The sequence below is a fragment of the Furipterus horrens genome, unplaced genomic scaffold (assembly GCF_987537825.1).
Source record: "Furipterus horrens unplaced genomic scaffold, mFurHor1.1.pri manual_scaffold_1, whole genome shotgun sequence".
NCBI classification, from domain to species: domain Eukaryota; kingdom Metazoa; phylum Chordata; class Mammalia; order Chiroptera; family Furipteridae; genus Furipterus; species Furipterus horrens.
In genome coordinates, this window is record NW_028327171.1 from 148,400,662 (window position 1) to 148,414,519 (window position 13,858).

Genomic DNA, 13,858 nt, shown 5'->3' on the forward strand with positions numbered 1-13,858 from the left:
AAAATTAGAGTTCTGTCTAAAGTTTAATGCTATGGGGGGAAAGCAACATGTGCTCTCTGCTTAAGTAGCACGCTTACATACCTATTTAACCACCTAAGATTTCTTTCTTTCAATTTAATTTAATTTTGGGGTAGTTTATTTGATTATATTTACAGGACTTAGAATTTATAGATGATGTACATTAAAAATATTCTTTCTATTATCCCAGTCTCCACCTACCTGCTCAGGAGCTATTATTTCCAGTGTCTTTATATCCTTCAAAAGACAATTTACTTAAATGCACATATATATTATCTTTTCTTCTGCATTCCACTTTTTTGATAACATATTACACATACTTCTGTCTTAATTAATTTTATTGATGTCCATCTGCTATATTATGATATGTTGTACATATAATACAATTCACCAAATTTATGTGTACAAGTCATTGAGCTTTGATAAGTGTATAGACTCATTTAACCACCACCATAAATATAATATAGATTATTTCCTCCAATTGTGACTTTCTGCCTCTGTAGTCAGTCTTTTCCTGACATCCCATGGAACCTGACAATAACTGAAATTTTCTTTAAAAAACAAAAACAAAAAACAATTACCAAAGAACGTATGCATCCCTATATTCATAGCAGCACTATTACAATAGGCAAGTGTTGGAAACAGCCTAAGCACCCATGAGTGGATGAGTGGATCAAAAAACTGTGACACATGTATACGATGGAATACTACATAGCAGAAAGAAAGAAGGAATGCCTACCTTTTGCAACAGCATGGATAGAACTTGAGAGTATTACACCAAGTGAAATAAGCCAGGCAGCAAAAGACAAATATCATATGATCTCACCTAATACAGAAAACTAAAGAACAAAACAAACAAATGAGCAAAATACAACCAGAGGTATGTAAACAAGGAACATATTGACAGTGACCAGAGGGGAGTGGGGAGTGGGATAAGAAGGAAAATAAGGGGAAAGGTCTAGCCAAGGAACTAGTATAAATGACGCATGGACATGGACAACTAAATGAGGATGGACTGTGGGAGGGGGGAGGGGGCGGGGCATGGGAGAGCAAAGGGGGGAAATGGGACAACTGTAATAGGAAAAAAAAAAAAAGGACTCCCGTCCAATGTGGAGGCTTAGACTGACATGCTCGGTCTCCCTCTACAACTAGAAAGGAATACAACTACCTCAAAACAAAAGATAACTAGAAATTCCAGAAAATAAAACTACACAGAAGCCCAATGTACGAAGTTATAAACCAGCAGTGCTCATCGGACAGGTAGGAAGAGTGGAAATTGGGCAGTGCTGTTTGTGGTAGCACCAGGGACAGCGGCAGGGAGAGCAATCCCTGCTGCAGTTGACTCCCAGCAGCTCGCGACGCCAACACTGGGAAAGGCAGCCACCGCATTACCTCGGAGGGCGAGACCCAGAGGGCAGGAGGACGGATCCTGGTCTCCCAGCAGAGAATAATGGCAGGAATCCATCTTGGACCCCTGCCGCCACACAAAGTGCCACAGCGCCATGAAAAATGTTGCAGATCGCCACCCAGTCTCCGGGTAGTGACAACAAAGCACCACAGTGCAGCAAAAAGGTTGCAGACTGCCGCAGGTCACCAGGTTGTGATGAGTACACGGGCTCCGCCCCCTATAGCCTGCTCAAGAAGTAAAGCAAAACACAAATCTGTCAAAATGAGGCAGACAACTATAGAAATCCCAGTGACACAGTTCACCAGGCAACAGATGAAGAATTTGACAAACAAGAAACCTTTCAGAGGCTCAATTCAGAGCTATATTCATAAGGTGGTTTACAGAATTAACAAAAGATTTGGAACGAGGTGAGAAAGGATTGAAAGCCACTCATACTGAAAAGAACAAAAACACATACAAGACAAATGGTGAGGAAATAAAATCCAGAGATCAAATCAACAAACAGGAACATAGGGAAGGAACAAACAGTCAACCAGTGCAGAAAGAGGAAACAGAAAACAAGGAAAGCGAGGTAAGGATCAGAAACCTCTGGGACAGCTATAAGAGATGGAACATATGGATTATAGGATTGCCAGAGGGCGAAGAAGAAGAACTAGAAATTGAAAAATTATGTGAAAAAGTAATAAAGCAGAACTTCCCGAACTTGGTGAAGGACATAGTCTTACAGGTCCAGGAAGCACAGAGAGTTCCAGAAAAACTGGACCCAGGGAGAACCACTCCAGGACACATTATAATCAAATTGTCAGAAATTAAAGATAAAGAGAGAATCTTAAAAGCAGCAAGAAAGAAGAAAAGAATCATGTACAAAGGGGTCCCAATTAGCCTATCAGCTGACTTCTCAAGGGGGACCCTGCAGGCAAGAAGGGACTGGCAAGAAATATTCAAAGCAATAAAAATCCAAAACCTACAGCCACGAATACTCTATCCAGCGAAATTGTCATTCAGAATAGAAAAGCAGACAAAGTGCTTCCAGGATAAAATATAACTGAAAGAGTTCATTAGATCCAAACCACTATTATATGAGATGTTAACGGGACTGGTTTAGAGAAAGGAGGATCAAAACTATGAACATTAAAATAAAAATTGCATCACAAGAACCAACAACAGAAGCAAGGGAATTGAAACAAAGGCAAACTAAATAGGCAACAAGAGTGGAAAAAGAACTATAGGCATTGGGAACATACTGGGGGGAGGTCAGCAAAGAAGGGGAAGGGGGAGAGAGAGGGAGATAGTACAGGAATTAAGAAGCATAATAGGAGGGAGTGGAGTAGACAGGAAGATGTTGAGAACTATATGAACAACCAATGGACATGGACTAAAAGTGGGGGACAACTGGAGGGAGGGGGGCCACCGGGTGGAGGGGAGCAGAGGGAAGGGAAATTGGGACAATTGTAACAGTATAGTCAATAAAACATATTTTTTTTAAAAAGAAAAAGAAAAAAATACCCTATTGTTTTGTCTTTCCTAGAATGTAATATAAATGGAATCACAGACTATTTATTCTTTTGTGACTGGTTTCTTTCATTTAGCACAGTTCTTTTGAGATTTGCATGTTGTTGCTTGTATCATTCCTTATTACTGCTGAGTACTATTTCATTGCATACCACAATTTGTTAATATTCATCAGTTGATGCACATATGCTCTTTCCAGTTTTTTTATACTATGAATAAAGCTATTATGAACATTATTTTATAAGTTTTTGTGTTGACAGGTATTTTTATTTCTCCTAGGTAAATATTTAGGACTGAAATTAAGGGTTGTATGAAATTACAGGTTTATATTTAACTTTTAAAGAATTTCCCCACTATTTTCTAAAATGTGTGCCATTTTGTATTCCTACCATCAATGTCTAAAAATTCCAGCTGATTATATCCTCGTCAAAACTTGGTGTGGTAAGATATTTTAAAATTTTGCCATTCAGTAGATGAGTGGATTGAAAAACTGTGGTACATTTACATAATGGAATATTACACAGCAGAAAGAGAGCAGGAATTCCTACCTTTTTTGACAGCATGGATGGAACTGGAGATTATTATGCTAATGAAATAAACCTGTTGGTGAAAGACAAATACTATACGCCCTCACTTACAACTGGAATCTAATGAACAAAATAAACTTATGAGAAAAATAGAACCAGAGACATGGAAAGGTGGGACAGACTGAGGGCTGTAGGAGGGAAGGAGGGAAAGTGAGGATGATGGAAAAAAGGGGAAGGGACCAGTCAAAGAACATGTATGAATAATGTATGGACATAGACAACAAAGAGGGGATTCTGTGGGCTAGAGGGGTGGGCTGGATGGAGGGGAGCAAAAGGGAAAAATGTTGGGACAACTGTAATAGAATAAACAAAAAAATTTTGTCATTCAAGCAAATATCTAGAGGTATTAATTTGCACTTCCTTAATGACTAAAGATGTTCAGCCTCTTTTCATGTGCTTATTTGCCATTTTTATATCTTCTTTTTAGTCAAGTATCTGTTCAAATCGTTGCTTATTTAAAAATTTTGTCTTTTTACTATTCAATTGTAGGAGTTCTTTGTTCTGGATACAAGGCCTTTGTAAATACATGTCTTACAAATATTTCTCTCGGTCTCTTCTTTCATTCTCTCAACACTGTTTTTTGAAGAGCAAAAGTTTTAAGTTTTTAAAATAATTTTTTATTTTTCAATGATAGTTGATGTATAATATTACATTAGTTTCAGGTATACAACATAGTAATTAGACATTTATACAACTTACAAAGTGATCCCTCTGATCAATCTAGTACCCATCTGACACTATACATTGTTACTACAATATTATTGACTATATTCCCTATGCTGTGCTTTACATCCCCATGACAACTTTGTAACAACCAATTTGTACTTCTTAATCCCTTCACTTTTTCACTCATCCCCCTAATCCTCCTCCAATCTGGTATCCATCAAAATGTTCTCTGTATCTATGAGCCTGTTTGTGTTCTGCTTGTCTGTTTATTTTGTTTTTTAGATTCCACATTTAAGTGCAATCATCTGGCATTTGTCTTTGTCTGTCTGACTTATTTCACTCAGCACAAGTTCATCTAAGTCCATCCATGTCATTGCAAATAGCAAGATTTCAATCTTTTTTATGGTCGAGTCATATTCTATTGTATATATGCACCACTTCTTTATCCATGGACAAAGTGATGGACACTTAGGTTGTTTCCATATCTTAGCTATTGTAACTAATGCTGCAATAAACATATGGATACAGCTGTCTTTTCAATTTAGTGTTTTAGGTTTCTTCAGATAAATGCTCAGAAGTGGAATTGCTGGGTCCTTCTTTGTCTCTTGTTATAGTCTTTGTTTTAAAATCTATCTTGTCTGGTATAAATATTGCTACTCGGTTTTTGTTTTTGTTTTTTCATTTCCATTTTGGGGAAATATCTTTTCCATCCCTTTATGTTCAGTTTGTTTATGTCTTTGATCTGAAGTGAGTCTCTTGTAGACAGCATATATAAGGGTTTTGTTTAATTATTCATTCAGCCACCTTATGTCTTTTGATTGATGCATTTAATCCACTTGTATTTAACAAAATTTTTATTAAAAGTTCAGAATGTTGAACTTTTGTTTTTAAGAAATAAGACTGAATTACTTTTCAAAGATTTTAATTTTTAAGCAGGTATAATTTATATAAAATGAATAGACTTTATATGCCCCATTCAATGAGTTTAAAAAAAATTTTTTTTTAATGTATTTATTTTAGAGAGAGAAAGAGAAACACTGATTTATTCTTTCACTTCTGCATTAATAGGGTGATTCTTTCATATGTCCTGACTGGGCTTCAAACCTGCAATGTCAGCTTATTGGGACAATGCTCTAGCCAACTGAGGTATCCAGCCAGGGCTTAAAATAATTTTTGATATATATGTATTTATTGGCATTTTATTATTCATATTTTTAATCTTTTTTCCCCTTCTTCTTAAGAAGATCCTTTGACATTTCTTGTAATGCTGGTTTGGTGGTTATAAACCCCTTTAGCTTATTCTTTTCTGAGAAACTCTTTATATGTCCTTCAATTCTAAATAATAGTTTTGCTGGGTAATCTTAATTGTAGATGGTAGGGTTTTTTTTTAAGTATATTTTATTGATTATGTTGTTACAGTAGTCCCAATTTTTTTTTCCCTTTGGTCCCCTCTGCCCAGTACCCCCCTTCCCTCCAGAAATCCCACCCACTTAGTTCATCTCTATGGGCCATGCATATAAGTTCTTTGGCTTCACCCTTTCCTATATTATTCTTAACTTGCCCCTGTCTATTTTGTACCAACCAATTATGCTTCTTAATCCCTGCACCGTTTCCCCATTTCTCCCTCTTCCTCCTCACAGTTGATAATCCTCCAAATGATTCCCATACCTATGATTCTGTTCCTATTCTAGTTTGCTTAGTTGGATTTTGTTTTTATTTTTTAGATTCAGTTGTTGATAGTTGTGAGTTTGTTTTCATTTCAGTATTTATAGTTTTGATCTTTTTCTTAAGTAAGTCCTTTTGACATTTCATATAGTAATAGCTTAATGATGATGAACTCCTTTAGATTTACTTTGTCTGGGAAGCACTTTATCTCCCCTTCCATTTTAAATGATTCCTTTGCTGGATAGAGTAATCTTGGTTTTAAGTCCTTGTTTTTTTATCACCTTGAATATTTCTTGCCAGCACCTTCTGGCCTGCAAAGTTTTTTTTGAGAAATCAGCTGATAGTCTTATAGGCAGCACATTGTAGGTAACTCTCTGCTTTCCTCTTGCTGCTTTTAAGATTCTCTCTTTATCTTGAACATTTGGCATTTTAATTATGATGTGTCTTGGTGTGGTTCTCCTTGGGTCTAGCTTGTTTGGGACTCTCTGTGCTTCTTGGACTTGTATATCTATTTCCTTCACCGAATTTGGAGAGTTTTTCTTCATTATTTTCTCACATAAGTTTTCAATTTCTTGCTCTTCCTCTTCTCTTTCTGGCACTCCTATGGTCCAGATCTTGGTGTGTTTAAAGTTGTCCCAAAAGTTCCTAAGCCTTTCCTCATTATTTTCAATTTTTGTTTCCTCATTCTGTACTGGTTGATGGTTTTTTTCTTCCTTATGTACCAAATCATTATTTTGAACCCCAGTTTCCTCCCCTTCACCATTGGTTTTGTGTGGATTTTCCTTTGTTTCACTTAGCATAGCCTTCACTTCTTCCCTTATGTGTTTTCCATACTCAAGCATATCTGTCAAGCCTGTGAGAACCTTTATGACCAGTGTTTTGAACTCTACACATGTGAGGTTGGTTATCTCCTCGTCGCTTAGTTCTCCCACTGGAACCTTGATCTGTCCCCCCTTTTGGGCCATACTTCTCTGTCTCCTCATCTTGACAGGCTCCTGTGTTTGTTTGCCTCTTTATCTTAGGTAGAGCTGTTGCATCTGTCTGGATGAGTATTTCTTCTTTATATTTTTATTTGTTGGACTTCCACGCAGCTCGATTTTTTGGAACTTCTGGTTGTCTCTAGTTTTGAGGTAGTTTTATTCCTTCTTAGTTATGTAGGAAGACATAGCGTTTCTGTCTAGGCCTCCATCTTGTTCGGAAGTAGGTCATTGCTTTTTCTCACTTTGAATATTTCTTTCCAATCCCTCTGGCCTACAGTGTCTATTGAGAAATCAGTTGACAGTTTTATAGGTAACTAATTGCTTTGCTCTTGCTGCTTTTAAGATTCTCTCTTTGTCTTTAACATTTTGCATTTTAATTATGATGTGTTGTAGTGTGGGCCTCTAGGTTCTTCTTCTTTTTTTTTTTTGTAAATTCTTTATTTTGACTAATATCGACTGCATTCATTACTATCATGGATTTATAATAGCTCAGGATATATTCATTAGATATTCTGTTTTTATTAGACACTAAAGATTAGGAAGAGACTGGACAGGGTTTAGAATGGGCTAAGGAGAAGAGAAAAGAAACTCAGGAGAGAACATGAGGTCCTGCCCACCGCTGTTGTCAGGAAATGAGTTCAAGTCAGATCTAATTTGAATGTCAGCCTGTCCAAAAAGGTTTTCAGAAAAAGGTCCCATAACAACTATTTGCTGGACAAAAAAAATAGTCAGTGTTTCTAGAGCAGACCTCCTTGACATGAAAGACCTAACTTAGAAAAAACTAAACATAGCACCAAAACAGAGCTGGTGTCATGGCAGCTTGGCATCAATTAAAATACTATTGTGGACACAGCATACTCTAGGAACGAGTTCTCACTCACAGATGACTGTACTGCTTTACAGCATAAAGATGTTGAAGATGGTTCTCATGTAAATCTCATCAGGAGGAGGCTTCTTCTTGCTGCCAGGTTCAAGGAATTTTCTAATTTTAGAGACATTACTCATTTTTACTGTGTACTACTGCAGGTGAGGAAATGAAGATAGGATATTGGGAATTTTCTCCTCGAGAGCCAGGATGGTCTGGAGGAGAACCATGTCTGCAAGGCTCATCTTATTGCCAATGAGAAACCTCTTTCCATGCTCCCTTAGAACCTTTTCGAACACAGGAATGTATCGAAGGATGGCCTTCTGGGCCATGCTAACCACTTCCTTTTGTTCATCGTCGGCTTTTAGGAAAGAGTGCATACTAATCAATTCCAGCAGGTCCAGCGTCCCCTCCATATACATGTCAATCAGGGTTCTCTCCCTGATATCCCTGCAGGAGAAATTGTGCTTGTCTGCGATGTAGTGGAGAATGCTGCGCATCTGCACCAACTTCATGCCGTTGACTTCAACCATTGGCATTTGCTGGAACAACAGGTGGTTCCCATCCTGCAACTTCTGCAACTGTTCTTTTGTTTCTAAAAATTCTTCATCAAACCGGTTACTCTGATGCAGTGCTTTACCCAGCCTCAACCCAATGCTGTGATGCCAGGAACCACGATCTCATCCAGCGCTTGCCAGCTGTCCCTCCTGATTGTTTCAATCTATATGCTAGGTTCATCTTCTCTGGAATTCTCTGTGCTTCCGGGGCTAGTATGTCTATGTCCTTTGTCAGGTTAGGAAAGTTTTCTATGATTATTTTTTCAGATAGGTTTTCAATTCCTTGCTTTCTTTCTTTTCCTTCTGTTACCTCTATGATGTGAATGTTGGTATGTTTGATGTTGTCTCAAAGGTCCCTTAAACTATGATCATTTAAAAAAATTCTCTTTCTTTGTGCTGTTCTGATTGGGTGTTTTTTGCTACTATATATTCCAACTCTCTGATTCAATTCTCTGCTTTTCTTAACCTACTATTGTGTCCCTCTAATGTATTCTTCATTTAGTTATTGCATTCTTCATTTCAAACTGGTTCTTTTTTATAGTTTCTATGTCCTTTATATGCTCTTTAGCATTCTTTTTGTTTTTTAATCCTCACTTGAGAATATGTTTGTTGATTTTAGAGAGAAAGGATGAGAGAGAAAGAAACATCGAAGTGAAAGAGAAACATTGATTGGTTGTCTCCTATACACTCCCTGACCAGGGGTTGAAACTACAACCTAGGTATGTGCCCTGACCAAGATTGAACTTGCAAACTTTTAGTGTATGGGATGACACTCCAACCAGCTAAGCCACCTGGCCATGGACACTTGAGCATTCTTATAACCATTGTTTTGAACTCTGTATCTGGTAGTTTGCTTGCTTTCATTTTATTTAGTTCTATTTCTGGAGATTTCTACTGTTCTTTCATTTGGGACATATTTCTTTGTCTCTTAATATTGGTTACCTTTCTGTGTTTGTTTCTATGTATTAGGTAGAGTGGCTACATCTCCTGGTCTTGGTAGAGTGGCCTTATGTAGTAGGTGTCCTGTAGGGTTCAGTGGTACAGCCTACAAAGTGCCCCTAACTAGTCAATTCAGGTGCATCCCTCCCACCCCTGTGTGAGCTGTGTGCACCTTCTTGTTGTAGTTGACCATTTATTGCTGTTGGCGCATGAATGAAAGGGATTGACCTCCAGGTCAATCAGCTGAGGCCCATCCACAACTACAGTGGGGGAGCTGCTGTGCAGGTGCCAACCCCATGGAGCAGAACTCGCTCAATTGCGCTCTGATGTTCAACTAGTCCGCCGCTTGAGTGTCACTTGTGGAGGAGTTTGGGTGGTACTTTGATGTGGTCTGAAGCTGTCCACTAGCTACCTGACTCTGGGGCCTTCCATAAGGTGCAGGCCAAGGTCAATGTTTGCCTATGCTCTGCCTAGAGACACCTGGCATTTGCTACAGAGTGATCTGCTCATGGCTGCTATTTGTTTGGGGCTTGGATGTTCCTGAGAGAGGCCAAGCTATGAAATGAGGTTGGATACTACTAGTCCTGGGCCCGGGGCCACTTAGCAAGAGATTCATAGCACACAGAAGCCAGATGCTGCTTGTTTAGGGTTTGTGAATCTTTGAGAGATTTTAGGAAAGTTTGAAGCTTGAGCCAAGACAGGTCATTTGAATTGGAAAAGCCACTAGAAGTGGTTTGAGTGGGCCCACAAGTTGGGTGTGGTGGGGTTTCAGGGAATCACCAGGGCCAGGCAAACAGTGGTAGCCAGATTGATGGAGGCTCAGGTATGGCATCAACCTTCATCTGCACCGGAGAAGGCTCAGCAAAGGAACAATAGTTTCTACCAGTACTTCTGTCTGGGAGAAAGCAGCCCCTCCAGCCTTCACTCCAAAGCAAAACAAGTCAGTTTATCCCTTTTTTCCCCTAGTGCTTTTCGACCTGCTCCCTCAGGGCTGGAGCTCAGAGTGAGTGAGTCCCCTGCATGTCCTTCCATGCAAAACCCCTTTACGAGGAATGTCTGGTACTCTAGAAGCAGTTGCTCATGCAGCAATAAGTTCCTCTGGTTTTCACAGCCAGAAATTATGGAGACTTCTCTTCCTGGAACTGGAACCCTGAATTGGGAAGCTGGGTGAAGGGCTGGTACTCCTTTCTCCTCTGGGTGCACCTCCACAGCTGAGATATCCCTCCTGATTTTTAACTGCCACATGTGGGTGTGTGGGACCAACCTGTTTGGAGTCTTTGCCCCTCCTATCAGTCTCCATGTGGCTGCTGCTTCTTCTTTTTTTAAAATCCTCACATGAGGATGTATTTATTGATTTTAGGGAAAGAGGAAGGGGGTGGAGAGAGAAACATTGATGTGAGAGAGAAACATCGATTGGTTGCCTGCTATATGTGCCTTGACTGAGAATTAAACCCACAGCCTAGGTATGTTTCCTGACCAGGGATCAAATATGCAGCTTTTTGGTGTACAGGACAATGCTCCAACCAACTAAAGCACCCAGCCAGGGCTCAGTGTGGCTTCTTTTTATATTCTTATTTGTAGGGCTTCTGTTCAACTAGACTTTAGGTGGTCTCACTGATGGTTAGTCTATAATTTAGTTGTAACATTGATGTGGTAATGGGAGAATGTAAGTGCCACATTTACCTACTCTGCCATCTTTGCTGGAAGCCTATATGTAAAAAGTTGTTAGTTTATGTTTATTTAGAAAATATTTGCCTATTCCAAAGTTGCTGAAATTTTCTCCTGTTTTCTTCCAAAATTTTTAGGTTTTTTGACATTTAAGTCCATTAATGTGAATTAATTTTTTATATGTTATAAAGTAACTCTCAGTTTTTCTCTTTTATTTTATTTATTTATTTATTTATTTATAGATATTCAATTGTTCTAGCATCCTTTTCTTTAAAAATTATCCCTTTTCCCACTGAATTGCATAGCCATCTCTAAGGAAATTTAACTAACTGTGCATGTGTGGGTCTATTTCTATACTCTATTCTGTTCCATTGACCTATATAGGTCCACCTTTATACCAATACCACATTTTCTTGGTTACTATAGCTTTAAAACAACTTCTGAAATTAAAAAGTTTTGCAAATTTCTGCTTATTTTTCAAAATTGTTTTAGCTATTTTCTTGTGTTTGTTGTTATTGCTGTACCTGTGATTTGGCCACGTTTTCCTGTTTCTTAGTATGCCTTGTGCTCATTTGTTGAGATTTAAACATTTGAAAAACTGTCAGCTTGGCTAGAGATTCTGGAGACTACTCAAATCTTTTCTGGCAATTTGTATTCTCAGAGTTTGTGGATCTAATTTCACAGATATAAAGGTTTGCCCCTGCTTCATCACAAGAACCTATAATTTCTACAGTACTGTAGTCTCTCTGGTGCTGTAACAAGTTGTGGTGTTGGTTATTATTCTCAGCTACCCGCAACCTGGCATCCAAAGTACACTTCCCTTCCCATTAGCACTCTGAGTCAGGCAAGACAGAAACCAGCCAACACTTTGAGCAGCACACTGAAAAGCGAGAACATTAGATGCACATTCCATCTTCTCTTTTCCTCCACTGGGAGAAGCTGGGAGTTGGGGATTTTCTTCTGATAGCTAGCATGGTGCTATGCTTGGGAGGCAAAGGCCCAGAACAAATGGGAAAAACTTTCCTACATGATTACACAGATCTCTTCTTGGTTTTGCCCTCACCTGGGGTGCTGCAACCTGCTAACACTTAGTGGAATTCTTTCAAAGGTAATTTGTCACATGTAGTGTTGTTAAGTCAGTGATTCCATGGCAGAACAAGGGCCCGGAACTTCCTATTCTACCATCTTGCCTATGTCACCATTTATAGTTTTTAATTTTGAAAAATATTTTAAATTTACAGAAAAGTTACAGACTAATAAGGAACTTTCACCTAGACTTACTAAAAAAATATTAATTTTCTGCCATATTTGCTTTATCTTCCTGTTTTTCATATAAATGAACTTTTCTGAACCATCTGAAGTTGCAGACATCATATGTTTTACTCTCTATATTTCATGTGTATCCATCCTTTAAGAACAGGGCTATGTTTTTCATATGATAAGACCAACACTCAATATCTGACATAAAAAATGTAAATTCATTGTTTACCACAGAAAAGGATTTTTATAAGACTTTTGGGATTGGCAGATTTTCAGAGGTATACATGAATAAATGTCATCAGTAGAAGTGTGGTTAGTCACATGAGGCTGTTTTTGATTGTTTGCCACTCCAAGGCATGTTTGTTGGAGTAAGTTCATAACTGAATGGCAGACTTTCAAAAGTGATAAGCTGATGCTGGTTAGTTGATTTTTAAAATAGTGTTCACTGAGGTGAATTGTCGATCAGTTGAATAGATTTAAGACCAGTTCTGATGTTACTTGTTATCGTGGCTTCTGAACAAGCAGTTTTTTTCTACATTTGTGAGGACTCTTTTATTCTCAGCCCTCTCTTTGGGTCTCATTCAGCCAAGGCTGAAACAGAGACCACAAGTCTAGATCTTCACCAACTGCTTGTTTTTAATGTTAGAAATTTCTTTATTACTTATTAAGCACCAGCTTACTACTGCAGAAAATTTCAGATCACTCTTTGCCAACTTATTCTTTCTTTGCCCCAAATTCTTGATAATTAACTTTTGAAGTAATCATGCTCTCTTCTCTCTTCTGTATAAAACTTTATGAAATAAAGGCAAAGAACTGTGTACATCTTGCTGTAAAATGCTGCCCACAGCTGTGGAAACAGTGTCTTCCCAGGCTTCCTTTACTGTTAAGGTCTTAGAAGACACTTGTTTATGAATTGTCTCTCCACAAAGCAAGTCCACTACTTGCCAGGTTTATAATTCTGAAGGTTAAAATTTTTCTCAAAAAGTCTTAGTCCAGTCTCTCGCCTTAGATGCTGTAAATAGGTCATAATCGCTTTGTCTTCCTGTTTCTTTGCAGGTTTGATATAAGTTACATTAAGTAGAAAACCAGGCTCTCCAGGAATGGAAAAATTAGTGACTCCCTGTGTATACAATAACTTACTTTCTTGCCTTGGCTTTTGGAATTGCAAGTCTGGAGTTTCTTGAGACACTCAGAAATTTAGAGAGTTATGCATATTAAGGTTCTATCAGCTTCATTCTTAATTCCACAGTTTTTGAAGAAGACATTGGCCTTGAAGCAATAGATGGCTTCATCCACAATATTTGTATGTTTTCTCTCCAAGGTCAGGTCCTTTGAACTGACTCTCCAATAGGCAACAGTGTCATGTTTCCAATGAGTTCGGTGTCGGGGTTCATGAGGGAAGAGTGGTAAGCAGGCATCTCTGTGGCCCTTTAGTTTCAACCCAGATGAGGATGAATTGGTTAGAGCCTGGAACTGCAGTCTAGCAGCTCAGGATGGGTAGGCTGAAGTGAGTGGGAAGGGAGAGAGAGGGGAGAACAAACACTTCTTTTTTTTTTTTTTAAATATGTTTTATTGATTATGCTGTTACAGTTGTCCCAATTTCTTTTCCCTCTGCTCCCCTCCACCCAGTGACCCCCTCCTTCCAGTTGTCCTCCCACCTTAGTCCATGCCCATTGGTTGTGCATATAGTTCTTCTCAACATCTTCCTGTCTATTCCACTCACTCTTACTATG

General features: G+C 38.5%; 2 pseudogenes; both read right to left on the reverse strand.

The window, feature by feature from the left end:
* Nucleotides 1-7,733: 7,733 nt before the first annotated feature.
* On the reverse strand, nucleotides 7,734-10,892 carry LOC150022032 (glutathione S-transferase A4 pseudogene; annotated as a pseudogene).
* Nucleotides 10,893-13,008: 2,116 nt separating this feature from the next.
* LOC150022033 (actin-related protein 2/3 complex subunit 3 pseudogene) lies at nucleotides 13,009-13,543 on the reverse strand (annotated as a pseudogene).
* Between the last annotated feature and the right edge of the window lie 315 nt (nucleotides 13,544-13,858).